Source organism: Ambystoma mexicanum, chromosome 11 (assembly GCF_040938575.1).
Source record: "Ambystoma mexicanum isolate Mex_15411 chromosome 11, UKY_AmexF1_1, whole genome shotgun sequence".
Lineage (NCBI taxonomy): Eukaryota > Metazoa > Chordata > Amphibia > Caudata > Ambystomatidae > Ambystoma > Ambystoma mexicanum.
This window is the reverse complement of record NC_090934.1, coordinates 234,587,728-234,615,707: the sequence shown is the minus strand read 5'-3', so window position 1 is coordinate 234,615,707 and position 27,980 is coordinate 234,587,728. Positions and strand designations below refer to the sequence as shown.

At 48.7% G+C, this 27,980-nt stretch overlaps 1 protein-coding gene across 2 annotated transcripts in view; it reads right to left on the bottom strand.

The window, feature by feature from the left end:
* The window catches only part of PHACTR4 (phosphatase and actin regulator 4), an 858,314-nt gene that overhangs the window by 594,746 nt on the left and 235,588 nt on the right, over positions 1 to 27,980 (bottom strand). The gene's annotated exons all lie outside the window — the stretch shown is intronic.

Sequence of the window (27,980 nt, the reverse complement as noted above, 5' to 3'; positions counted from 1 at the left end):
AGCAGGGATTGAATTTCCTGCGCAAGGAGCGGATCCGGACTCTTCAAAGAGATTCCCCGGTGGATTATCTTGAGGCCTCTGCCGGAGAGGAAGACAGTAGCCTTGGGTTATGATCTCCAGAACCCACACATCTGAAGTAATGGTGCACCACTCTGCAAGATGCTGCCCCAACCGGCGAACCATGGGACATGGCCTCATGACTGAGCTGAAGCGGCTGCGGTGTTGCCTGAGGGCAAAGAGGCAACTGCCCGAGCAGCATAGGCACCTCGAGTACCTTGTTTTCCACCTCTGGCACTCCTACGGTGGCCCCTTTGACTGGCAGCTCCTCTCTCTTTACCAAAAAATGAGTAATAACGAAAGGAACCTCCCCTCCATTGCTGTCCCCTAGGACGAAAAGGCAGAGGTTGTCGAACTGCAGCGCCCAACGACTTCGCTGCAGCTTTTGAGGTCTGCAACCTCTCAAGGCTCTCGTCAGCCTTGCTGCCAAAAAGATGTTCACCGTCAAAGGGCATGTTGAGGAGCCGGGCCTGCACATCAGTAGCAAACCCCGACTTCCACAACCACGCAAACCTCCGTATTACGGTGCTCGTCGCCATGGACCGGCTGACGCAATCTGCCATGTCCAAACCCGACTGGACCGCCTCACACATAGCATCTTTGCCATCCTGAACCATGGCAAGGAAACCATCCCGTTCGTCCCCTTCGGGAAGAATGTTCAGCCGCTAAGGCCACAGTTCCACAGAGTGCATGAAACGTGACAAGGCACATACGGAGTTGGCCGCCTGAAGCGCCATACCCCCCCGAAGAAAACACCTTCGCCCAGCCGTCAAAACGCTTGTCGTCCCGATCAGGAGGGATGGTAGGATACGATGCCTGCTTTGCGGGGGCCATAGCCGCCTGCCCCACCAAACTCTCTGGAGTGGGGTGCTTGGACAAGTAGCAGGGGTCGCTACTGGCTGGGCGGTATTTTCGCGGCAAAGACTTGCCCACTGCCGGGAGACTCTCCGGAGCAGTCCAAGCCGCTGCCACCCTCCTCTGTAGAGCCATATGAAACGCAGTACTGGGTCAGTTGGTGGACCAAGGTCGAGGATATCCGTAAGGTCATCCCGAGGAAACTCCCCCGGGGGAGCAGACCATCCCAAGTACTCGGTGACCTTCGACATAAGGCGCCGGTACGAGGAGTCGGCATGAGTGCCAGGCTCAGGCCTACAAAACTCCACCTCCGGAGAGGTGTCCAGCCCACTAGCATCGTGCAGGGACTGCCTCAGGTCCTCAAATTGGCTATGGCCCGAGGGGATCTCGTCTGGCACCGTACTAGGAACCATGCCATCATCAGAGCCCTCATCCACCTCTGAAATAAACTCAAGATGGCAGTAAGAAGGCACAGAATGTGAACCAAAGCCATGCTTGACCTTGGCCAGAGCCTTTCTAGGGGGTTCCACCAAGCCTCGGGGTACCCCCGTCGACGCGCCGACAGCATCGACACAGGCCTCGAGGGCGGAGCCCCAAGCGTGTCCTTCGACAGCCTGGGCGCCAATGGCGTCGACGACTTCTTTGGAGGCGGGGCCTTGAAAGAGTCAGTCGACGACCTTGGCGTCGACGTCTTCCTCGAAGACAACACAGGTTCACACGGTCTCGAGGACCGGGACCTGGACCGGGCATGACGAGAACGATTACCCTTGTCCGAGCGGGACCTCTCCCGCGAATCGTGTCGACCACCCGAGCCCGAAGGCGTGCGAGCGGCGTCTCTCGACCGATCACGACCAACCCCACTTGGAGGTGCGGACGGACCAGTGCCCTGCGACTCGAGAATCGCTAACATTTTCTTCCCGAAGGAAGCCCATTCCTCCGGCGTCGCCTGCTTGGTAGGGTAAGCGACCCGCCGATGGGCAGAGTCCTCGGAAGAGGACGGGGAAGGCAACAGATGAAGGCGCTTCCGGGAGTGCCTCGAAGAGGCAGAGGAGTGGCGGGACCGACTCCGGGACCGAGACCCACTGGACTTCCGACGATGACGCAGAGTCGCCTCTCGAATCGTCCGTCGAAAGCCCCGCAGGCCTCAACTTCGTGGCTTAGACACCTTACCTACCGATAACTTCTTGCGCTCCCGCAAGGCTTTAGACGTGAGCAACTGGCAGTCGATACAGTCATCCGTATCGTCGGCCTCCCCGAGGCACCAGAGGCAGGGGTCGTGCAAGTCCGTAACCGACATCTTGGACCCACAGTCCCCGCACTTCTTAAATCCCAGCCTCCGATGGAGACCGTCTGCTGATTTCCAGGTCGTTGATATGGGCTCCACACCCTGTGAGTGAGGCGTCCGTCACAACTGTTAACTCCGGCCATGGATGCCAAAAAGATTCTCATCCGAGGATATGATGTCTGCAAGCCCACCATGGCAGAGCCTGTGCTACTTGGGCTGGGACCTGTAGCAGATCTGACATTTCCCCTGAGAATTGGGACCATTGAGTTCTGAGAGCCGATTGAAGAGATCTCATTCTCAATCTGGCTTCTGGCACCAGAAAAATGCAGTATGCCATCAGACCGAGCAACCTGAGAAAATCGAAGGCCGGAAATGCTGGGCATTCTGGAATTTTGTTACCATCTGCAGAATGTGGTGAGCTCTCTTTGGGAGGCGAGGCTTTGCCCGAGCAGGTATCCAGGACTGCTCCTATAAACTGGAGTTTCTGTGATGGTATCATGTTTGACTTTTTTAAATTCAGAGAAAAACCTAGTTTGTGAAGGAAGTGACAAGTCTTAGACAGATGATCCAGGGCTTGTTCTGGAGAACGTGCTCTGATCATCCAATCGTCAAGAGACTCGCGGTCACCACCGCCATCAACTTGGTGAAAACCCTTGGGGCGGAGGTCAACCCGAATGGCAGAACTCAAAACTGATAGTGAGAATTGCCAATCGCAAACCTCAGGTACTTTCTGTGCTTGAGATGGATTGTGACATGAAAGTAAGCATCCTGAAGGTCCAATGATACCAACCAATCCTGGAGTTGGCGAGCCTGAAAGATCTGAGAAAGTATGACCATCTTGAATTTGTCCTTCCTTAGGAACTTGTTAAAGTTTCTCAAGTCCAAGATGGGTCTCAGTCCTCCGTCTTTCTTTGGAATAAGGAAGTATGGGGAATACCAACCCTTGTTCCTCTCTGCTACAGGTACATGTTCTATTGCACCTCTCTGTAGTAGGGTTAAAACTTCCTGCAACAGGAGCGGATCCGGATGTTTGGCAGAGTTGTATTCCAAGGGCAGGGGGATCGGGGGGGGGGGGGGGTTCTGAGGTTTAATTAGAAAAGGAAGGCAGTAACCTTGGGATACTGTTTCCAGTGCCCAAGCATCTGAAGTAATGCCCCGCCATTCTTCTAGATGCTGTGAGATCCTGCCTCCCACCGGGGTCTTGTGGGTCAAAACCTCAGAGTGGTTTTGCAGCAGCTGCAGCTGCAGCAGCGGCTGAAGGTGCAGATGCCATTGCAGGGGCTGATCTAGCACCTTTTCCTCGCCCCGAGGACATTTTCTTTGACCTCTATTATTGGCCTGCCTTCTTCCTCTTCCAATTGAGGAATAATAGCTAAAAGGACGACCCCTCCAGGAAGATGAGCCTGTGTAGGGGCGTTGCTGAGGTTGTCTTATAGCGGCACAGAGATTTTGCCGCCGCTATTGTGGTCTGTAGCTTCTCCAAACTTTCATCTGCCTTGCTACCGAACAACCTTGAGCCATCAAAGGACTTATTAAGAAGCCTGGATTGCACATCAGGAGCAAACCCAGACTTTAACCACGCATATCTACGTAGCACTGTGCTAGTCGCCATGGACCTGCTGATACGGTCAGCTGTGTCCAAACCTGATAGAAGGCATGCTCCCGAAGCCTCCTTTCCATCCCTTATAATAGCTAGAAAGCCATCACGTTCTTCACCTTCCAGGATGTGTTCGGCTGCCGCTGACATGCAGTCCCACAGGGAATATGTGAACCTTGCCAAGGTACAAGTTACATTAGTAGACTTCAAAGCCATACTGCCAGATGTGAAGATTTTCCTAGACCATGCATCCACCTTTTTATCGTCCCTATCTGGAGGGATTGTAGGGTATGCCGCATTCTTTGTGGAAGTGGCTGCCTCTACTACCAAACTTTCCGGAGTTGGGCGTTTGCTGAGGTATTCCGGATCAGATGTGCAAGGTCTATATTTTGCCACAAACTTTCTATTTACTGCCCCTATGGCTTCAGGACGTTCCCATGCAGAACAAACCCTTCTTTGTAAGGCAATATGAAAGGGTAGAATGGGGTCTTGTTGGGGTGTTCCAGATAATATATCTGTCATGTCATCATCTTGACAGACTGGTGAACTCCTACCCCACCCCATAAATTCTGTAACTCTGCTCATGAGTTTTCTATAACTCATATCAACCTGTTCTGATGGGTCTGGTTTGTCAAATTCATACTCTGGAGAAGTGTCCAGGCCACTTGCTGTTTGCAAACATTCTTGCAGATCATGAATTTTGATTGAGGGTTAATTAACCCCTCTGGAACAGATCTTGTGCCAAATTTACCACCAGCAGAGGTGACTTCCTCCTCTTCCGATGAATCTCCCTCAGATGGATGACATGGTTCTGAAAAAAATCAGGTCGACTCTCGGGTTGAAAAACCTTTTCAGGCAGTACAGGTTTTTCCCTTATTAAAGGCTTGCGCGTCGACGAAAGCGTCAATGGCGCCGAAGTTTTAATCACATCCTTCGACATCGAAGGAACTTTCGACGACCTCGATGTAATCGTCGAGGGAGCCATGGAAACCGTTAACGAAGGAGCTTTCCAGGTTTTCGAGCGTGAACTTGACTTCCTTTGAGGGAGTTGTCGACTCGAGGACCTTCAATGCCTTCGAGGACGTCTATGTCGACTTTGATGGCGTATGATCTTTCGATGCCATTTTGTTTCCCTCTACCTTCGATTTATGCACCGAAGGATCTATCTTATGAGGTGATCCAGAAGAGGCCCTCGATGACGCTCTTGGCGTCTTTTTATCAACTTTCCTTGTTTTGGACCTTCCTCTGTCACTTTTCTTATGAACAGGAGCATGGTCTTTAGCTTTTTCTGAGAGGGTCTGGGGCGCGTTCTCAAAAATGTTAAGCATGGAAACTCAAAAAGCTTCCCATTTACTCGGGGAGTCATGCTTTGATGGACATGCTATAACCTCCTCCGAAGAGGATGAGGGAGATCGATGCAGTCTTTTCTTAGCCTTTTTAGAAGACAGAGAAGACGACTTTTTCGATCTACTCCTCGAACGATATTTTTTATGATATTTTTTCGAAGACTCGTCCGAGTCTCTCTTTTTTGAAGTGGACTTTGATAAACCCTCCCCCATCGCCAGTTTACCTCTACGCTCTTAAGGCTTTGAGGGTCATCGACTGGCACGAACCACAGTCTTCAGTACGGTGGTCGGGACCGAGGCACCAAAGACAATTCTTATGTGGATCCATCAGGGACATCTTTCCACATTTTAGGCATTTTTTAAAGCCCGTCTTCGGTTTGGAAGGGTTCGAAGACGACTACATAGCTTTTTTTCACACAAAATACTGAAGCCCCGTTTAACTCTATCTGAAGTGAAGCTAACGGAAAAACAGAACTAAAGCCAGGGGGCGCACTCGAGGCTCTTATACAGTGGATGACGTTGGTGCTTGACGGGTGCCGCCGAGGGACATCGACGCCACGGCCTCGAATGGAGAGAGAAAAACATTTTCCGAGGCAAAACCTAAAGGTAAGGATATATCTAAGATGAGGAATACGTGGGAGGACACAATCCATTCGAAATATGATTACGGTCAGTAATGTAACCTTTCTGGAGCTTGTGGATCTGCTTAGATCACATGCTCTGCATAGATTAGCGAGCAGTATCTAGAGAAGGAGGTGGAAAGTTAGAAGGTACAGCAACAAAGATGTTTTAGGACCGGGTGTACCACATGTGAATCTGCTTTACAGTGTGTGTCAATGCCGTAATGCTGTGTGAACATATGGATGGAACTATGTAGCAGCATTACAGATGGCTTACAGACGGAGGTTTGCAATGAAAGCCAAGGTAGACCCTGTACCTCTTGTAGAGTGTGCCCTTGGGGTGAAAGGTAGCACTTTCTTGGATAGGGGAAAGCAGAGGTAAATGATATGATAGGTTATTTATAGCACGCTTAATACTCAGAGGTTTCTAAGCGCGACCCCGGGATCGAACCTGTGTTGCTCCGTGTCGTCTTGCTTCAAAGGCGAGCACATAGCCCCTGAGCTATCCTCCCGAATGCATTTGACTATCCATCTGGAGATGGCGCTTTTTTATATATGCGATCGCCTTCTCTACCAGGCGCAATGGAAACAAAGACTTGTACTATGTGAACAAAACCCCTAAGGAAAACAGACCAAGACTGCCCTCGATACATCAAGTGTATGGAGGCTTCTTTCTGCTGAGTGTAATGGATTCAAAAAGAAGGTGGATTGGTTTACATGGAACTTTGAGATGAACTTTGGTGAGAACCTAGGATGTGTTTGGAGGATTGGAGGACAACCTTGTCCTTGTGTATAGTAAGAAATTGTTCTCGTACCGACCAAGCCTGTAGCTCACTGACTTGTCCTGTGGAGGTGATAGCTACTAGGAATGCGGTTTTATAGGTCAGATGCCTTGGGCTGGCCTTCCTAATAGGCTCAAAGGGTGGCCCCCACGAGCCTGGAGAGCACAACATTGAGATACCAACCATACCAGAGGCTGAGCGTAGAGAACGGGCAGGGACATAACAATTGAATTTCACCTGTTGGTACTCAGCCCCCTGTCCATGCAGCACCCGATGTACTATACAAAGAGCCTTAAACTTAATCCGCTGCATGACTGAGCCAATGGAGAGCACGTAACACAGGGGTGATATGGGCCCCGTACAGAGATCCTGTAGCAACCCCAACATCAAGATTTTGTAAGCGCTGTAGCCGTTGGATCGTGCCCTTGGGCTGAGTCTGATACAAGGAATTAGAATAATCAAGTCTGCTCAGCACAAGGGCAGCGACTACCGGGGATGGGGAGCAGTCGGCAGAATGGCAAACAGCCGCCAGCACGGGAAGGACATTCCTTAAAGGTTTTAAGATAAAAATGACCCACTTGCTCTTTCATGGAAAGGGAGGAGGAAAGAATCACTCCGATTCCTCACCTTGTTCACAGGAGCCGGACGGGTGCCCAGGGAAGCAGGCCAAAAGGAAGCGACCCAGAGAGTGGGGGCAGGGGGAGGCTCCGACCACCAACACCTCGGTCTTGTCCCCATTCAATTTCAACCAATTTTGGCTCATCCACTCACCAACAGCAGTCAGGCACTGATGGAGACACAAAAAACACACATATTGGACCGTGTAGGGTCTCACACGTGAATCTTTTCCCCTATTCATCAATGACACGTAGAGCCCAGGATGCAAGACCTTTGGCTTTATAATATGGACGAATAGTAGCCACCTTCCGAGTTAATGTGTACAAAGGCCAAAGCAAAAAATCCCATTCCGATATGCATACACTGGAACCTCCAAGATTGCGCTCGTGGCAATGCTCGGCTACCTTACGTTGCTTAGCTAAGAGCATACGCGGAAGTGACATGCACAATCATTTACAAAAATAAATCAACGATGCCAGCCTGCAACTCACATTGCAGACCAGCATCCAGCGAGGGAAGAGTCCCCGCGCAGCCAAAATAATCTCAAGGTAAGAAAGAAGCACTCATTTTCGGTTTGAGCAATAAGGAACCGTAGTTCATGGTAGAAACATCGTAAAGAATCACGCACTCTAAACCTTTTTCTAGAACTCCATCACTAGTATAGATCTTGTGTAGTCATGTCTACATGATTTGACTCAAATAAATGCACTTTACATAAAATAATTTCAAGTAAAACGATAGCCCATTGCCAACCGTACTTGGAGATTTACAGTTGTATTTGAATGCTCTAGGTTTCGATCGGAACGTCCAAATCAAGGCGTCCGTTGAGAAGCAAGTTTTTAAGTAAACCGAAGCTGTCCTGTCCATCAGGACAGGACATATTTGGGAAAAAGAAAAATGAGGGCAAGAACTGTGAATATACTCTTCTGTAATTGTAACCATTGGCAAGAGGAGTTAAGACACAAATGTGTACTCAACAAAAGCTCTTGCGTCTCTTCACAACCACCCCGTACCCTGCCCCCTTCTCTCTCCCTCTGCAGGTGGGGCACCTTAACTACAAATGTATATGCTGCAAGTAATTTTTAAACAGCACACCACATAGTGCTGCAATTTTGGCCCAGAAGCATAGAACACTGAAACCGGTAGGCCTAAATCCGACCTATGACGAAGAGAGAACTCAGCAATATGGGAAAAGGTCACAGATTTAGCCTCTCATGAGCAACAAGAGAATGGAAATGTACTCTGCAAACACTGTAAAAAGTCTAAATATTCGAGATTCTGACAGTGTGTGGGGCTCGGTCCTTTGTTATTGTAATTTTACAGTAACAGAGATTGGTAACAATTTTAGCAGACTTCTTGAACTATCTGCTTTGCATAGAAAACAAAAAACTACTTTATTTGCGAAGCAGACAACACGTTATAACCAATATGACATGTGCTTCTTAAATAAATCTTTAATCAAATTTTTACATTTGTGTAAGACAAGTGACAGGGCAAGCTTCTTTATCTATACCCTAATCCTAGATAAGCAGACCATGAGCGCTGCCTAGGGGTAGTAAACACATGAGGGTTTAGTTTAATCGGTAGGAGGGCAAGCTAGACAGGATACAAACATCTGGTAAATATGTAAATGAATAATTGCCTGAGTTTTGAGTGTGTGACAATGATGTAGACACGACACCTCAGTCTGATTAAGATCTAGCCGTATCAAGAACTGGGTGCCGTCAGCATAAGAATAGCACCAGACGCCAAGGGAGCCGATGAGACAGGTAAGTGGCCAGATATAAAGGTTAGAGAATGGGTGACAAAGCTGATTCCTGCAGAACACCACAAGTCAGGTGGAAGGAGCCAGAGAGAAAAGAAGCAAGAGACAACACCAGAGTGCGATCAGCCAAAAAGGATGAAAACCATGCCAGAACCTGGCCGGAAATGCCAATTTGCGACAGATGGGCAAGCAGGTTGGGTTGGTCTGGAGTGTCAAATGCTGCGGACAAGTCTAATATCAGGGCACCCACCCCACCTGAAACAACCAATCAGACAATGAATGCTTTAGGTCCCTCTACCAGGCCTAAAAGCCAATTGAGAAGGGTCCAGCAATTTAGAGGCTTCCAGAAACAAAAACAGAAGGGGAGAGACCAAAGAGTCTAGCAACTTCATCGAAAAAGGAAGCAAAGAAATAGGCCGTAAATTAGAGCGCACAGATGGATCAAAGGTAGGCTTTTTCAGAAGGTGGTTGACAGTGGCGATCTTCAATGCAGACGGAATCACTCCTGTCTGACAAGATATGTTAATGGCAGTTGCACATCAGGAACAGGAACAGATGCAGAAGCAAGGATACTGTTACGAATGACCTCCATTTTAGATGTAAAGAAGTGAGCTAGAGAGTCACAGCGGGCCGGTGAAGAGCCGATCATAGGAGAACATTTGTCTGCTTGAGATAGTGATTTCACTGCCGCAAACAGGGCTTTAGGTTGGCATAAGGCAACCTCCATTTTCTGGGCAAAATATATTTTCTTCGATGTTATAGCCGAAAAATAAGCTGCAGAACATGCTTTATAATCAGCTCTCAGACTGAGGTCATAAGCAGTACACCATTTACGCTCCAACTTTTTAAGTTTAAGGTGAGCTGCTTTAAGATGGTCATTGAACCATGGTTCAGATGGAAGACGCCGAGGCTGAATAAGACGAGGAGCAAAATCATCAGTCGCCTCAAGCAGCACGTCTGACAAAATGGACAGGGAAGTAGTAGGGACCGTTAGCAACTTGGTTTTAACTAGCGTGACTAGTCCAGGCAGATCCACAAATCGCCAACACCATGACCAGACTCGTGGCGGGAGTGTCTTGGCCTTTGAGGGACTGACCAACTTTAAATTTACAATTCACCAAATGGGGGTCGTACCAGAGCACTGGTTCAATAGATTGTACAGATAACAGTGATTCACTTGCCAATACCAAATCCAAGGTGTTGCCCAAGCGATGGGCAGGACCACATACCAGTTGGGAACAATCAAGGTCCATAGGACTGTTAAAAAAAAAAAAAGAAAATAGATTGAGCGCTGGAATCCTAGGTTCATTACATTTTAGATTTAGATCCCCAAGGACCACAAGATGAGTGTACCACAAGATTACTGTTTCAGGGTGAGATCTGCCACCAGATCAACCAAGGGTTCAGGAAATCCAGTGTGAGACCCTGGGGGGCGGTAGATCAGCAGAAAATGACACGTGAAAAGAGGAGACATCACACATCTCACCAGAAGAGCTTCCATTGCCAGAATGTGAGACCGAAAGGGCAGATTTAAATATAACTGCAGATTTAAATATAACTGCAACCCCACCCACTACACGAGGGAGGAAGCAGGGGGGAAATCTAGATTAATCATTAGGTAATCTTCAGGCAAAGCCTGCACCAGAGAGACCAGATCCCTCATGGAGCCAGGTCTCAATAAGAAATAAAAAAAATCCGGACAGTGGTCTGATAGATTGTTAATCTCTGCTGCATGCACCGGTAGGGATCTGGTGTTAAGTAGCATCAAACCAAGATGAGATGCCTTATGAGCCTGGAGAGGATGCTGATGTGTGCATGGAGATGCAGCCAATTCAGTTAGTCTTCCAACCCCGTGGGAGAGCGATATTAGGGGGAAGCAAGAGACATAAGAACTTCTCTAGTATAATGTCTTCCAACATCAAATACGTCAATTGCACGGACGGGCACAGGCAGGTTTGAATTAAGCGCGCTGACGGCGTGCCCGCTGCGCTGGCGATTGAAGCAGCACACAAATGCTGATGTGTGAAGGGAGGGAGGTCTAACCCCGCCCCCTTCCTGAAGTAAAAAGAGGACTTCCAATAAGAACGGCATCCTGATGCACACAATATCACCAATGAGGGAAAAACACTAGTTTGCTCGCTGTTACTGTCGAAATGCAGTTATTTTCTGCTCACTGAAATGCAGGTATTTTCTGTGCGCAGGGTGCAATGAAATATGAAAGTATGCATCTTTCATGTCCAATGTTGCTATGTATTCTCCCCGTTCAGAAGTGGAATCACCTCCTGGAACGTGGTCATGCATACCTTTTATGGTTTAACATATTTGTTCGCAGGGCGCAGATCTAGTACTGGGTGCATGGTGAGGTGGTCTTTTTGGCACAAGAAAGTACATAGAATAAATACCCTTGTTTACTTGGGCAATTTCTATGGCGTCCTTCTCGAGCAGCGCCTTTATTTCCTACAGCGGTATAGCTTTTTGTTCTGTTGTCATTTTCTTCTGTCTTGGCGGGCGGTATGGTGGTTTCTGAAGAAACTCGATGCAGTACCCGCCTGTCACAGTGGACAACACGTACTTGTCCGAAGCTATCCACTCCCATGCGTGGGTGAATTGAGTGATTCAGCCTCTTACTGGAGTGGCCTGGGAGTGGACCTGAAATGGCGTGGCATTGTTTGGGAGGGGCTGAGCCTCTCCAAGGTGAGGTTCTGCTTCTACCTCTGCCTCTTATTCCCTCTCTGAAAATTAGAGGAACCTTGGCCTTGTGACTGGCCCCAGGACGAGGAATGTCCTCCCAGATTAGCCAAAGAAACGTTGTGCACACTGGCCCCGAAATCTCTTAAGAGTTTGGGGAGCCATGTTGGGAATAAGGTCTGTTCGTTAACTGCCCAAGGGATTTCAGTGTCGAACTAGTCCTTGGCACTCGAGGACGTCCTCTACGGACTTCCCAAATAATACATTTGGCTCTACTGGCATGTTTAAGAGGGTTGCTTGGGTCTCTAGCTTAAACCCTGACTGCCTAAGCTAGGCATGCCGCTTAATGAGCGTCCCCTCCGCTATTATGCATCCTGCATTATCTGCCGCATCAAGATTGCTCTTCAGGATGCAGTTGGAGATTTGTTTGCCAGTTTTAAGCAGTGTGGTCTTTAGAGGCTCTGGGGCGGTTTCTAGTTGTTGTTCCAGCTCATCCAATTTATGGCAGTCTTAACTAGCCAACAGTGTCGTATTGTTAGCAATTCTAGTCTAGTATGCTGCAGAGGAAGCACCCTTTCTCCCAAACTTATACATCTTTTTACTCTCCTTGTCTGGCGGGGCTCCTGCCGATGTCAAAGGATGTGCCTGCCCTTTTTCTGGTGGCGGTCTGAGCTGGCCCCTAATATACGGGGGGTCAGTGGGCGCAAGTCTGAATAGTTTCTTTTCTGACTGCCTGCAGGAGACGGATAAAATGGGCGGCGGACATCTTGTTCCCCAGGATATCCTCCACAAAGTCCTTGTCGACCTATGTCACCAGAGTGTCGATATTGAAATGTTGTACTGCCTTTATTAGCAGTTCACTGTACTTGAGTTGGTTGTCAACCGGCGAAACCGCTACCCGCTGGTCCCGATGGTCTGGCGACTGCACTATATAAATGTCGCCATTGTAAAATTGGTCTTGGTCACAGAGGTCCCTCTGAGACCCTGGGTCTGCCTGGTCGTCATAATAGGAGTCCCGAGAGGTGTCTGGGTACTGAGTGGTGCCTTGGAATGCTGATGCCGGAGTGCCTAGAGCAGAGGTGTAAAATGACAGGGTGGGTAGCTTGAGATGACACGGCCTTGGGAGGGAGGGACATCCTTAGCAGGGGTGGGCTGGGAGGGAATGGTATCCTTATGGTGCATAACCCCAGAGAGGAAGTATTTGGGGCTAGAAAGCTATGTCTGGATGTCTTTTTGGACCAAGCGCGTCAAAGCTTTGTGTCTTTTCGGCGACCGTGCCTTGAGTAGTGAAGCACTAACATGTTTTCTAATTAACACTTGTATTTTCTGTGTGTTTTTTTTAGGAGACGCCGAAATGCCTTTCGCCGCCTGTTCTTCATTGCGCAAAAGAAGGGCCTTTCTATATGCGGTGTCCGAAACAACCTTCGCTTTTGGGAACTGCCTTGAGGCGAGAGCTTGCACGATGGCCCAGAGGACAGTGAGGAACCAGAGGCTTTATCCCCGGTCATCGCATGTGCCTTGACGCTCGAAGATGTCGGTCGTGGGGTATGTGCTTCGTGTGTTTGCGTGTGTGTGCCTTGGCCGCCGGCTGTCTTCTACATCACAGGACTGCCAGTCTGCTTCTCGGGAGTCGGGGTCCCGCACTTGGTGTTCAGACAGACCCTGATCGCCCTCAGCATCACTCATGACCTTGTAACTGCCCTCGCTGGAGTCTTCCGTCACGTCTATGGAGGCCTCGGCATGCATGGCATGAGCGGCCCAGCGCTTCGTCCACTGATCCTTTAGTATTTTCGGTCGAAAAAGCAAACCGGATTTACAGTGCTTTTCGGCGTAATCCCTCGGAAGATAGTGAATGCACACACAGTGCGGGTGCTTCCACTGGAATTTACGGTGGCAGGAGGGGCACAATTTAAATAGGGCAGCTGTCCGAAAAAAGAAAAAAATGGGATACGGGATAAAGATTCTCTAAAAGAAGTCGGTAAAGAACCTCCCCACCTCTCTCCTCACTATAATGGGATGAAGCTTGAAGAGGTCCATAAGGCCGCATCTGGTCGATCGATCAGTCGACGATGATGTGGGGGTTCACAGGAGCCGTTGAGTGGTTGATCAGTCGTGCAGCATGGCGAACAACAAAGGAAAGGAAGAATGTCTACAATTACAACTGTAGTTAATCAAAGACATCAGCCTGGAAGAGAACTCTGCATTTGCGACCGACTTAGATGGAGGAAAAAAAACAATCTGAATGACCGACGCTTGAAGGACCATGCGTACAGTACACATCACACCAAGGATAGGATTACTAAACACGCCCTGTCAATGTCCGTTTGAGTTTCGAAAACAAATCTAGTAATACTCTGACTTCCACTAGATGTCGGACTATGCAGAGCATGTGATCTAAGCAGATCCACAAGCTCCAGAAACACAAACATTTGATGTTACCACTGAAGGACAACCAGCTGAATTATTTAATTCTTGTGTACAAAAATCTTTTTCATTTGGTAGGAATAAATAAGCAGCAAGTTAGTGTTCAAAGCTTCCCTGACAAATAAGATCAGACATCTGCCTCAATAGGGAGAAGAGCCAAGTTTTGATAACTTTTAAAAAAGGCTGGTAGCTCTAATTTACTTACACAAACGAAGTGCTAGTGCTTCAAACAATTAGCCATTACCACCCATTTTTTTTTGGTGTAGTGAGGGATTACTAGATGTGTACAGCATCGAGTTCCTTCTCTAGAAACAATGGGCCAGACAGTTACGGCCTTGTATTTAGTACATTCAACACTCTCTGCCCCACTGGTAGCCAATGAAAAGAAATTAAAGCAGATGAAATGTCGTCTCTATGCCCTAGTCTATACCTTTCATACTCTCTGCAGTATTGTAATTAGGTATGCTGGGGACTATGGCATAATCCATTCTTGACAAAATAACGGCTGTATATTTTTGTGCCAAACCTAGAAATTACAATATTTTTAAGGATTTGGATTTTAATGTAGTCATCCAGCTGCCTGTAAGTAATAGATTTTCTGCAATAATGTTTGAGAACTTAAAACTGAATTGCCTTGTCAGCATAGTAGTTGCATGAGAGGTTGAGTGTCCCCAGAGGTGTCTAGATTGAAATGGGGAGAAAAGAGGGAAGATCCCGGAGGGACTGTGAAGAGTTCTTCATTTGGGTCAGAGAGATCATGATTGATAGTGATTGGGATTGTCCACCAAGAAAGGATACGAACCAGTCTAGGGCTAGGTCCCAGTAAGAGTACCTTTCAATACTAAGCGAGTGAACTTTTTGCACGATATGTGATAACAGCTAAAACGTTCCGCAGGTGGGAGATCAGGGATGGTTTGAAGATTGTAGGTATGGTTGCTAATAATTTGATCTCGATTCGGGTGTCCAGTGTCCTATAAGGTAGACGTGGTCGGAGGGCGAATTACAGAATGTATGTAAAGTTGCAGCAGCATCAGGATTGCCAGTGAGTTGCAGAATTTATTTCGAATACCTTATTATATATATCGAGGCATTTGCTAGCATGATAGTAAAATCTGATCTGATGCCTCGACACCAATTAGATGACTAAAGAAGCCAAAAAAGCCAGTGCCAAAAAGCAATTGTACAGTGCGACTACACAGGAAACGTAAAAGGTTTTTACCACGTAAGCTCCGTAAACATGGACCCTTACTCTACACATACTCAAATCTTTGCATTGAACAGTCACCGGTTGAGTCAAGTGCAAACATTGACAGCAATTGCAGAGGCAGCCATCCGTTTTGTCTCACCGACATTCGTGCAAAGTTTCCACCCCAAAAAAACTTGCAACACAGTTCTAAAACTAATTCTCACATGGCCCGTTTGCCCCATTTTATTTAGTTCACTAAATATTTATGGAAAGGCATGGTGGATGCTGCAGAGCAGCATACAAGTGCATGGGTATGAGGTGGGGAGGGTAAATGAAAAAGGAACAAGTGCTGCATGCCAAGATGAAGGTTTACTGGATTCCAGATCAGCGCAGAGGACATCAGGGAAGGATTGGGGTGCATTGGCAGAGCTGTGCGTGGATCCAAGAATTGGATTAGCCAAGTGGTTGCTGGGCAAAAATGGGGTCCACTAGAAGGGCTGTGCGTAGATCTCATTGTTGGAAAAGGAGATGATGCTTGCTACAGGTCAGTGTTGAGATGCCTTGGCAGAGCACTGTGCATTCCCGTACTGGAGAAACAATGGATGCTGAAGCGCACTAGTGACACAGAGAGACGCAAGTACTGAAGAAGCAGAGACAGAAGTGTACACGAATTTGAAGGTCCGTACTTGATTCAAGCACATTGTGAGCATGAACTAACTGGATGTGAAAGTGGAGCCACTGACGCCACCTAGCTCTGCTGGCACGGTAGGCACTCCACAGAATGAAGCATCCAGTGTTGCCAGTAACCTTCCTGCCACACTGTAAGAAAACACGGATGAATTAATATTTAATCACCCTCTCGCCCCGAGAAAATACGTTTTTTTCCTGCACTCCCTGCCACGTCTGTGCTGCACAGGTACCCTACCTGTAAAGAGAATGTCCACCATGTAAGCAAAGAGATGGCACACCAAGGCCCTGTAGGCTGTAAGGCATCGCCCATCACCAGGAGAGACCTATAGAGAGGTACCAGAGGAAGACTTACATTACAAAGGAAGCAGCAGGCAATTCATTTGAATTGTTCAGACATTTACCACTAATCGCCGTTGGCAAAAAAGGAAATGTTGATTCGCTAGCCTGGAGCATCCAATTAGACCTTTAGAAATCCATGCATGCTGTTCTGCAAATGTTGTGTGGGAAGCTTGCAATGCTGCTCTGTACCTGTTGAGCGAGGGAAGCTGAATTGCACCAGTTCAGAGAAGGGCGTTTACACTGCTGCTTATACTGTGCCGTTCATGTGAGGGAAGCTTGCATTGTTTGTGGTGTAATGCTGCCTTTGCTGTACCTGTCCTACTAGGCAAGTTTGCAATGCTGCTGCCTGTGCGGTGACTGTTCTGCTCTGTGTGAGGTAAACTTGCGCTGCTGGTGCCAGAGCTGAAATGGGAAAGGTGATAACCACAATCAAATCTGATGGGCGCTATTTAGCTCCTTGTTGTAGCCTAGAAGAAGCAACCAGGAGCTACTCTGGACTCTCTAGGCTGTGATCGGGTGAAAAACAAACAAGTCTATCATTAACTCTGAGCTGTAATGCTTCTGTATAAACATTCCCAGACAAAGCATAACGGGTCATATAGAATGGACAAAACGTGTTACTTTGCATCTTGTGTGAAAATTGATTTTAAACTCATGAGTTGAACTCCTGGGTCCCTGCTGTGTAGGGTCTGAATATTTTGTTAAGTCAGATATGCAGGCACTGCTTTTAGCTCCTTCTCATCTGATTTTTATAACATACAAAAAGAAATGTTTTTACTTCTGGGTATGAATGTCGACAAATTAGTCCCCTCCATTCAAATGAATTCAAGTGCAAATGGCATTCTGAAATTCTCCAAGCTAAGCATGACTGTACGCCATTTTGAAAACACACCGTGAGGACACAAATGACATTTCCTCTTGAAATTATCCCTTCATCGGGTATGCAGGGGCGTGCTGGAAGAGAAATAGCAGGGTGGATGTGCAGTGGTGGTGGTTAAATGGCAGAATGGTGGTTGGAGGATCTGAATAGTAGTATGGTTGTGCAGTAGCTAAATCGTTCGAGCGGCTATTCAGTGGATTAATGACAGAGTACCAGAGTCTGAGGGCAGAATTTACATACCATGGAGGACACCAGATTAGCACATGGTTAAAGCATATTAAACTGCTCCGATATTCTAGTGAAAGAGTGGAGTTGTTTCATTTAAACCAGGCATGACGATTGTAGCCAAGTCTGCCAAGGTAACATAGCCCCAACACAAGACCAGTCTAAATAGTTATTTTTATTTATATACAGGACGGAAAAATGCGTGTTTGATCACAAAAGAATGCATGTGTCGGATTGCTATCTGGAGTGGTTGTCGAAGTCCTGGCTTTTAAAAATGTGCTTTAAAATAAAATCTGGGTCATTCCATTTCAGGAAGGGAAATCTGCTAATCAGATTTCCCTTTTGTAAGTTATATGCCACAAGCATAATTTACACATTATGCTGATCTGCAGCACCTACTCTCCAGTGGCACAGATAAAGTTCAAAGGTCAAAAGGTGCCCAGCTGCAGTGCCAGCCAAGTCAATGCGACACAGGGGGTGCATTTAAGATATTCACCTCTGTTCCCAAAACTACATAACAGAGTTGCTATCCTAGTAGCAAGTTAAACTGTAAATATAAGCTATACTTGAGCTTGAAGTTTAGTGGCAAGCATCTCAGTTATCCAAGCCTCAGCAATTTCATATCATGCGTCAGCCTGTGAGCCCAACTGTAGAAGGGTTATGTGTATTACCCTCAGCCAGACTGTCTCTGTTGCTCCTATTAAGAAAATTGCCCTGGGGGGATGCCTCTAATAGTTTGTGAGGGTAGGTAACATCCTCTCCAGTGAGACAGCCACTCAACAGAAAGCAGTCCTGGAAACAGGAATCAAAGGGAACACTCTTCACAAATGGATTCGCTGCAACCAGCTGGAGGAAGGTTGCACCATCTTGGTTTCATTTGACCTCTCCTCTTCCTTCCCATTGCACTTCCGTTAACACAAGGCACTTTGTTCTTGGATCAAGTGAACTTTTCCTTCTGACATCACACACAGAGCTTGTACCCTTAAAGCATGATTGCATTAGTCTAGCAACCTGTAGACGTTTGCCTTTAAAAGAAGGGATCTCCCACTCCTACAATTCACCTTAGAACAAACACTGAAGGAAGAATTAGACATTTTTTGGGAGAGTGGACATTCTAAAGCCCTGCGCTGTAGTTGAATAACCTATGCAAGCTCTGATCCCCAAGCACCCACAGGGCACGATGGGGGGGAGGGGTGAGGTGACCTGCTGCTGGAGCAAGACCTGCATCTCTGCCAGCCACACTACTGCCCAGGACCTCACTGTGTTGAAGAACCCCTGGAAGTTTGCGTCAGCCTCCCCCAAGTTGAAAGCCAGAAAAAAAAGGACAAATATTATCTTGGGGTTCCTGGATTGGGACAAACAGCAATCCAAGAGTCAAGACAGGCAAGAGCCCTGCATTTTCAGTCAAACTGATGCAAGACGTTCGACCCAGTTCAAACCAAAAGGACCACCCAAAGCTGCTTTTGGTACTTGACTAATATTCGAGCCACTGTTCTGCACTCTCGAACCAGTTTGCCACCGCACCAGCTGATCATGTCGTTATTACCTCAGCTCAAACTTGAAGCTCACCACTGCACCTGCCACCTTCAACCAACAGCATCTTTGTTGCCGATCTCCATCAACCCTGGGGAATCCTTCAAACTGCGACTTTCGAATGCTGCACAAGAGCTGCTCGACTGTGCATCCATTCACCAGCATCTTTCCCGTCAAACCGACATGGCCTCACGATCTGGACTTCGCCGACTGCTGCCTCTAGCTGCCCTTCAAACCACCAGCATATATGCTGTTGATCTGCAGCAGTCGACCAGACACTGGTGGCCTCCTGGAACTGCGATGCAGAGTCGGAGCACCTACTTCAAAATGTGCATCCAGTCACCACCATCTTCGCCTTTCACCTTTGATTCACTAGCCAGAGTTCTGCATCTTTCTATCTTTTGCATATTGTGTTATTTCCTCAGGGGTGGTGGTGGTTGTGTAGTTGTTGTCCATTTATTTAATATTGCAGATTGTGTGTTCAATTAAAGTATACATATTTACATAGAATCTTGATTGGGTATTCCCTTTATTTTGGGCTGTTGTACTTTGCTGTTTGGGTGCAACTGAACACATTCACACCCCTCGAGAGTATAGCCATTCCTCGGCAAACGTTACCACGAAAGTTGAAGGAGGCCCAGCTCTTAACGGTGCCCGTTTTATCTTTACAATTGGGATCGCTCTTGTTTTGTAACAGTTTGCGGGCTGAGTAGGCACTTAAGCCACTACTCACTTTTGTACTCCTGTGGGGCAGCTGTCATTTCGTCACAATAGGCAGGAATTTCTAGCAGGCCAAGGTAACCGGAGTACCAGTTTCTGCTAGGTATTAAAAAATCTTGATCCCCGAGATAAGGTTGAACAAGGGGACCTTCCTCTGCGTTACCAAACTTTCAACAGCGTTGAAAGGTCAAGTGAATTTCATGATTTCTATAAAAAGAGAATCCTCTTCCAAGTAAGAATTAGCTACCAAAGGGGTCCTTAGAACTCCAGAAGTCGGGCACAAGCAGGGTCCAGTATGAAATGCCATACCAACTATACAGGAGGCTGAATAGGCAGACACGGCAATAGCAGCAAGGGATCAACAATGCCTTTCTCCCAACTGAGTTTAGTAGCTGTGACTGGACTATAGTGGACGGATTAATGAAAAAATGGTTCATAAAGGTCTTGTTTTACTGCCAGTCATAGGTCTTTGCGGCATGCAAAGCACTGGAATAACCACCACCCCCGTCAAGAGAACTCCAAGTAGGAAAAAGGGAAGGGAGCAGTAGTCTTGTTGGTAGGGTTTTTAACCAGAGACCTATAGACGGCATACTTATTTGTGCATTGATCAAAGGACTTCAGAATATTTGGAGTTAAAATTGTACTCCCCGTTTTGGAAATCTAGGGCAAACATTTGAATGAAGAAAAAACGCTTATTGCGAAATTTCAAATAATTTGAAGGCAAGACCACTATATAGATTTTTAAAAAAATGTAAATATTAAGACTGTACACTTCTAAATATTTGTAGCTAGAAATTCCTGCAAATAAGGGTATTTTTTTTTACATAGGCACAATAAAACAGCTGATTAACATACATATAGGGCATCTTCAAATCAAGCAGCATCACAGGAGTGGTCCTCTTTGCAGCATTCCCGGAGGACTCACTGGCAATCTTCATTTATATGGATCCGTAGGTTGCTGTTCCCAGTCCTAACCAGAGTGAGGAATCTGCCTCCCCGGTTGGACCTGTGCTGGTAATCCATTTTTTAAATATGCCTCCCTTTCCTAGGAAGACATATAGAGAAGCTCTGCCTCCTACTCCTCCCATCAATCTCAAGCCAAGTTCATGATTCAAAGTCACAAGCAAGGATCAGGGCAGAAGGGAAGGGAACTGTGCAAGAACAAAACAGACTGAAGAGTAATAAGTATTATTAGTACCCACGAGGGCTCAATCAGAATGAAATAAGCATTCTGGATTGGCCCTCGCCGGGGCACTACCTGGCCGGGATTCCACGGCCATTGTTCCCGGCGAGGGCGTGGCAGCCCCTAAGCCAATGAGAAGGCTCGAAGCATGGCTATCCCCGCTCCGAGCCTCCACACGGCTGAGAAGCTGCCTTCGGCCACCGCGGGGGTCTCCTGTAGGTTCCCCCCAACCTTTCCTCCCACCTCCACGCCCTCCGCGATCCTACCCTACCCACCCCACTTACCTTCTGCCTTTGTCCACGGCGGGCAGCGTGGCAGCCTCCAGCCATGTAGAGGCTCGGAGCGGGGCCTTCCCGGCTCCGAGCCTCCACACGGCTGGAGGCTGCCTTTGCCCCCCCCCCCAGGGATTCAGGTACGTCCATTTTTTTTCTTCTTTTCCCTCCCAATCCCACTTTTCTTCTCCGTCGTCTTTTGGGAGCCAACGTGCTGGGAACACTTCTGTTCCCAGCACGTCCACTCCCGATGGCCGCCATGGAAAGAGAAAATGGACTCAGTTTTCCCTTTCCCGGCAGCCATTTTCTTGGTCTTTTCTGTCCCAAAACGATGCAGTGTTTCAGGACAAAAAAACCTGCTTTTAGTACCCTGGTCACGCACATCTTGCGGACTGGGGTACTAATAGCAATATTCCCCTCGTGGCAGGGCATTACCTGACTCAGTGATTCCCCCCCCGCTCGGGCATATTGCTTAATTAACAGTCAAGTTGCAGATTTTGAATCACAACACTCAAATAACGTATTTATGGCCGGCAAAAGATTCAGGGTGAGGGGTCGGGGGGGGGGGGATGACCCCAACTTGCATATTAATTCACACCAGTGTCCGTGACATCACAGAAAATTACATCACAGACCGACAGGAGCCTTTGATACTCCGGATAAATGGGAAGTGACATTAAAAGAAACCAGTCCCAGGAGTAAGGCAAGAGATTAATTAAACACTGTGATGTCAGATATAGAAGTAGTCACTGCCATTATAACATAGAAAAGGAATTAGTAAGGCTTTTTTTTAAAACTAAATCCCTTATAGGGACATATACATTTGGCAGATAGGGCAGAATTACATAACACGATTTGCCTTTGATCACACACTAAGGGTTGAAGCCGAAACAGGAGTCCAGTGTGCAACTTCGGCACTTAACAATGCATTTTCTAAGCTGTAGTTGCTAGAAATGGGGTTGGCTTTGAAAAATACTGTTTTATGGGGATGACTTGAAAATATACATATAATAAACTTTTTCGACAAACTCATTAATCCTTAAAGAAATATGTTAAGGAAAAAGATTGTGGCGTCATTTTCCCGATCTTGAATGGAATACTTCAAACACCAGAATGCTGTCCTTCAAGAGACTGAACGGCCTCAGGATTTTGTAAATGTACTTTAAGTTAAAAGAGAATGAGTCAAAAGGTTACATGGTTTAATTGTTTGACAAAGGCATCTTTTATAGATGTAAAGAACAACAAGTTACTCTCCCTGGTAACATTCTTTCGCTGGGATGGTCCGACGACGTATTCGATATCTATGACAGTAATCACCACAGCTGTGCTGCTTCGGAAAATCTTTGTGCGTCGATGACATCGATACGACACCCTCGAGGACCTCCTCCGACGGCCGACGTCACTGGATGTTATAAGTAGGACGCACGACGCCCCTAGCCTCAGTTGTAGTTTTTTCCCCCAGAATGTGTGGCACCAGCCTTCTGCCAGTCTGACCACACAAAACCTTGCGGAAACGTAAGCTGCAATTGCATAAGAAATTCTGTAGCGGGGAAGGCAGGGAGGAAGCGATATGGAATACGTCAGACCATCCCATCTAAAGAACGTTACCAGGAAAGAGTAACTTTTTCTTCGAGGGGATTGGGTCCTCCGACATATTCCATATATATGACAGACTCCCAAAGCAGTACCAATGCAAGGAGGTGGGAAAAGAATTTAGAATACAGAAATTTAGACTGCCCAATCAAATTGCGGAGCAAAGGACCACCTTGCCAAAGGCCAGATCCTGCCCACGGATGGAATCGAGGGAGTAGTGACATACAAAAGTATGGACCGAAGCCCAGGTGGCTGCATCACAGATGTTACGAATAGGAACACCACTCTGTAGGGCAGTAGAGGCAGCCATATCCCTGGTAGAATGGGCCCACAAGCCGACCGGTGGGTCCTTACCCGCCAAGCGGTAACTCAGAAATAGCCAGAATAATCCAGCGAGACAAAGTCTGCTTAGTCACAGCTTGTCCCAAATGCTTTCCAGCGTAACCAATGAAGAGTTGATCGTCCACTCTGAACCGGGACATGCGTGAAATATAAAAGCTTTAAGCTTTCCTAGGAACGAGCCTATGGAGCCTCTCCTCTTCCTTACCAGGATGTGGAGGAGGATAAAATGCCGGAAGAACAACCTTCTGGCCTAAATGAAATTCCGACACCACCTTCGGAAGAAAGGAAGGACGAACTCTAAGGACAACCCTGTCCTTATGAAATACAGTGAAGGGTGGCTTAACTGAAAGTGCCTGTAACTCACTCACTCTGCGAGCGGAAGTGACCGCAACCAAAAATTCAGTTTTAAGAGTTAACAGTCTCAAAGGGCATGAATGCAAAGGCTCAAACGGAGCACCCATCAGCAACTTGAGGACAAGGTTCAAATCCCAGCCAGGCACCTGGAAAGGTGACGGAGGGAACACATTAGTGAGCCCCTTTAGAAACTGAGAAATTAAAAGGAATTTTAAAATAAGAACACTTCAGACGAGCGCTTAAATATGGACAGCGCCGCCAGGTAACCTTTAACGGTACCCACTTGAAAGCCCCTGTGGGCTAAAGAAAGCCAAAAAGACAGAACCACAGTGTGTCGCATGCAAAAGGATCCACATTCTTAACCCTGCACCAGTCGCAGAACTTTCTCCAACAGCAACGGTACAGGGACTTTGTTGCGGGCCTTCTGGCCGAAAACAACACCTCCATCACGTCTTCAGGGAGGTCCCAATCCTTATACCTCAACCTTTCAGAAACCAAGCGTGAAGGTTGAGGGATCTGACCTCTGGATGGAGAACCTGACGCCCCTCCCGTGAGAGCAGATCGTCTCGGTAGGGAAGATGACGTGGAGGGCAGATGGACAAGTCGAGAAGGTCCGGGTACCACATCCTCTGGGCCCACGCCATAGCAATGAGGATCATCCGGGAACCGAACCTTCGTAACCTCCGCAGCACTTGCGGGATGACGGGACTGGAGGAAACGCTTACAGCTGTGGGAATGACCACTCCACCACAAACGCGTCTAAGGCTCCTTTTGGAGGAAATTCCCGTGAGCAGAACCTTTCGCACTTCCGGATGACACTGGAGGCGAAGAGATCCACTTGAGGGGTCCCCCAAAGGGCGAAGATCTCCAGGAGAATCTCCTGAGCCAACTCCCACTCGTGAGAGTTCGCGCTCTGCCTGCTCAGAGCGTCCGCCGTCTCGTTTTCGTTTCAGGCCAGATGAACTGCCGAGATCGAAACTTCCTGCTGAATTGCCCAGAACCAGAGCTGCATCGCCTCAATGCACAGAGGAAGTGACCCTGCCCCCCCACCCCCCTTTTTGTTGAGGTAGTGCATGGCCACCGTGTTGTCCGTCAGGATCAGGATATTCTTTCCTCGCAGTCGGCAGAAAAGCCTTCAGGGCAAGCCTGACGGTCCTCAGCTCCAACAGATTGATTTGGAGTCCGGAGTCTGACTGAGACCAACAACTGCTGACTGTCAACTCGTTGGCATGAGCTCCCCATCCCGTGAGGGATGAGTGTGTCACGATCGTCATCTCCGGCCAGGGTAACCAAAAAGGAGCCCCCTTCATCAGATTGCCTTCGACGGCCCACCACAGAAGGTCCTGGGCGACCGAGGACGGCACCTGAACAGGGTCCGACATCCTGCTAGAGGACTGAGACCACTGGAGCTTGAGTGCCCAGTGCAAAGATCTCATCCGCAACCTGGCCTCTGGCACCAGAAGAATGCAGGCTGCCATGAGGCTGAGCAATCTCAAGAACTCGAACGCTGGGAGATTCTGAGCAAGCTGAAACTTGTGCACCATCTGCTGAATGTGATGAACCCTCACCTGGGGAGGAAAACACTGCCCCAGGGACGTGTTGAGCACTGCTCCGATGTACTGGAGCCTCTGAGTTGGCGTCAAATGGGACTTCATTAAGTTGAGGGAGAAGCCCAGCTTGTGGAGGGAGTGGCAGGTGACGGACAGATGATTCAGGACTTGATCGGGAGAGCGCGCCCTGATCAACCATTCGTCCAGGTAGGGCTAGACGTGAATCCCCCTTTCCTGAGATGCGCTGCCACCACTACCATGAGCTTTGTGAAGACCCTCAGGGCGGAGGTCAATCCGAACGGCAGGACCCGAAACTGAAAGTGCGAGTCGCCAACCGCGAACCTCTGGTACTTCTTGTGCTTTGGATGGATCGGCACATGAAAAAAGGCGTCCTTGAGGTCGAAAGACACCAACCAGTCCTGAAGTTGAAGGGCCTGGAGGATGAGAGAGTAACCATCTTGAACTTGTCCTTCCTGAGGAGTTTGTTCAAACCGTGCAAGTCCATGATGGGTCTCAATCCCCCGTGTTTCTTGGAAATAAAAAAATAAGGGGAATACCATTCCTTGTTCCTCTCGGCTACAGGCACCAGTTCTATGGCGCCTTTCTCCAGCAGGGATTGATTTTCCTGCGCAAGGGCGTGTCCGGACTCTTCAAAGAGAGATTCCCTGGTGGATTGTCGTGAGGCCTCTGCCGGAAAGGAAGACAGTAGCCATGGGCGATGATCTCCAGAACCCACACATCTGAAGTAATGGCACGCCACTCTACAAGATGCTTTGCCAGCCTTCCCCCAACCGGCGAACCATGGGACATGGCCTCATGACTGAGCTGAAGCGACTGCGGCATTGACTGAGGGCAAAGAGGCAACTGCCCGAGCGGCATTGGCACCTCGAGTACCTTGTTTTCCACCTCTGGCACTCCTACGGTGGCCCCTTTGACTGGCAGCTCCTCTCGCTTTACCAAAGGATGAGTAATAACGAAAGGAACCTCCCCTCCATTGCTGTCCCCTAGGACGAAAAGGCAGAGGTTGGCTAACTGCAGCGCCCAACGACTTTGCTGCAGCTTTGGAGGTCTGCAACCTCTCAAGGCTCTCGTCAGCCTTGCTGCCAAAAAGATGTTCACCATCAAAGGGCATGTTGAGGAGCCGGGCCTGCACATGAGGAGCAAACCCCGACTTCCGCAACCACGCAAACCTGCGTATTACGGTGCTCGCCGCCATGGACCGGCTGACGCAATCTGTCATGTCCAAACCCGACTGAACGGCCTCACACATGGCATCCTTGGCATCCTGGACCATAGCAAGAAAACCATCCCGTTCGTCCCCTTCGAGAATATGTTCAGCCGCTAAGGAAACAGTTCCACAGAGTGTGCGTGAAATGTGACAAGGCACATACAGAGTTGGCCGCCTGAAGAGCCATACCCCCTGAAGAAAACACTTTCTTCACCCAACCATCAAAACGCTTGTCGTCCCTATTAGGAGGGCTGGTAGGATACAACGCCTTCTTTGCTAGGGCCGTAGCCGCCTGCACCACCAAACTCTCCGGAGTGGGGTGCTTGGTCAAGTAGCAGGGCTCGCTACTGGCTGGGTGGTATTTTCGCGGCAAAGACTTGCCCACTGCCGAGAGACTCTCCGGAGCAGTCCAAGCCGCCGCCGCCGCCGCCCTCCTCTGTAGAGCCATATGGAACGGCAGTACCGGGTCAGTTGGTGGACCTTGGTCGAGGATATGCGTAAGGTCACCCTGAAGAAAATCCCCTGGGGCAGCAGACGACCCCAAGTACTCGGTGACCCTAGACATAAAGCGCCGGTACGAGGAGTCGGCATGAGTGCCAGGCTCAGGCCTACAAAACTCCACCTCTGGAGAGGTGTCCAGACCACTGGCGTCGTGCAGTGACTGACGCAGGACCTCAATCTGACTATGTCCCGAGAGAATCTCATCTGGCACCGTATCAGGAACCATGCCATCATCAGAGCCCTCATCCACCTCCGAAATGTACTGAAGATGGCAGAAAGAGGGCACAGAATGGGGAAAAAGCCATGCCTGACCTTGGCCAGAGCCTTTCTAGGGGGTTCCACCGTGCCCCGGGGTACCCCCGTCGAAACAGCCTCGAAAGGCATCAAGTGAATCGGTGTCGACTGCGGCGCCGACACAGGCCTCGGGGGCAGAGCCCCGAGCGTGTCCCTCGACAGCCTGGGCGCCGATGGGTTCGACGACATCTTCGGAGGCGGAGCCTCAAAAGAGGCTTTCGACGACCTCGGCGCCACAGGCATCGACGTCTTCCTCGAAGACGTCACAGGTGCACAAGGTCTCGAGCGCGTCGAGGACCGGGACCTGGACCTGGAACGGGCATGACGAGAACGATTCCCCTTGTCCGAGCGGGTCCTTTCCCATGAATCATGCCGACCACCCTAGCCCAAAGGCGTACGAGAGGAGTGGCGGGACCTACTCCAGGACCGAGACCCACTGGACTTCCGACGACGACGATGGAGAGTCACCCCTCAAATCATCCGTCGAAAGCCCCGCAGACCTCGACTTCTGTGGTTTGGACACCTTACCTACGGACAGTGTCTTTGCGCTCCCGCAAGGCTTTGGACGTAAGCGACTGGCAGTCAACACAATCATCCGTGTCATGGGCCTCCCCGAGGCACCAGGGGCAGGCTTTGTACGAGTCCGTCACCGACATCTTGGACCCGCAATCCCTGCACTTCTTGAAGCCCGGACGCAGGGTGGAAGACGAGGTAGACATCACGAAGGATAACTTCACAAACGAACAGGTTCGAAGAACCGATAAAGAATAGAAACTCCAAAGAGTCGAGGTGCGCCGAGATCTCGGAAGCGAACACGTTCGCGGAAAAAAAGGAACTGAGGCTACGGGCGTCGTGCGTCCTACTTATAACATCCAGGGGCGTCGGCGGAGGTCCTGGAGGGCGGCGTATCGACGTCATGGACGCAGGATGGAGAAAGATTTTCCGAAGCAGCACAGCTGTGGGGATTACTGTCATAGATATGGAATACGTCGGAGGACCCAATCTCCTTGAAACTGATATTCCACACAAAAACGCTTTTTGGTGCGTCAAGCA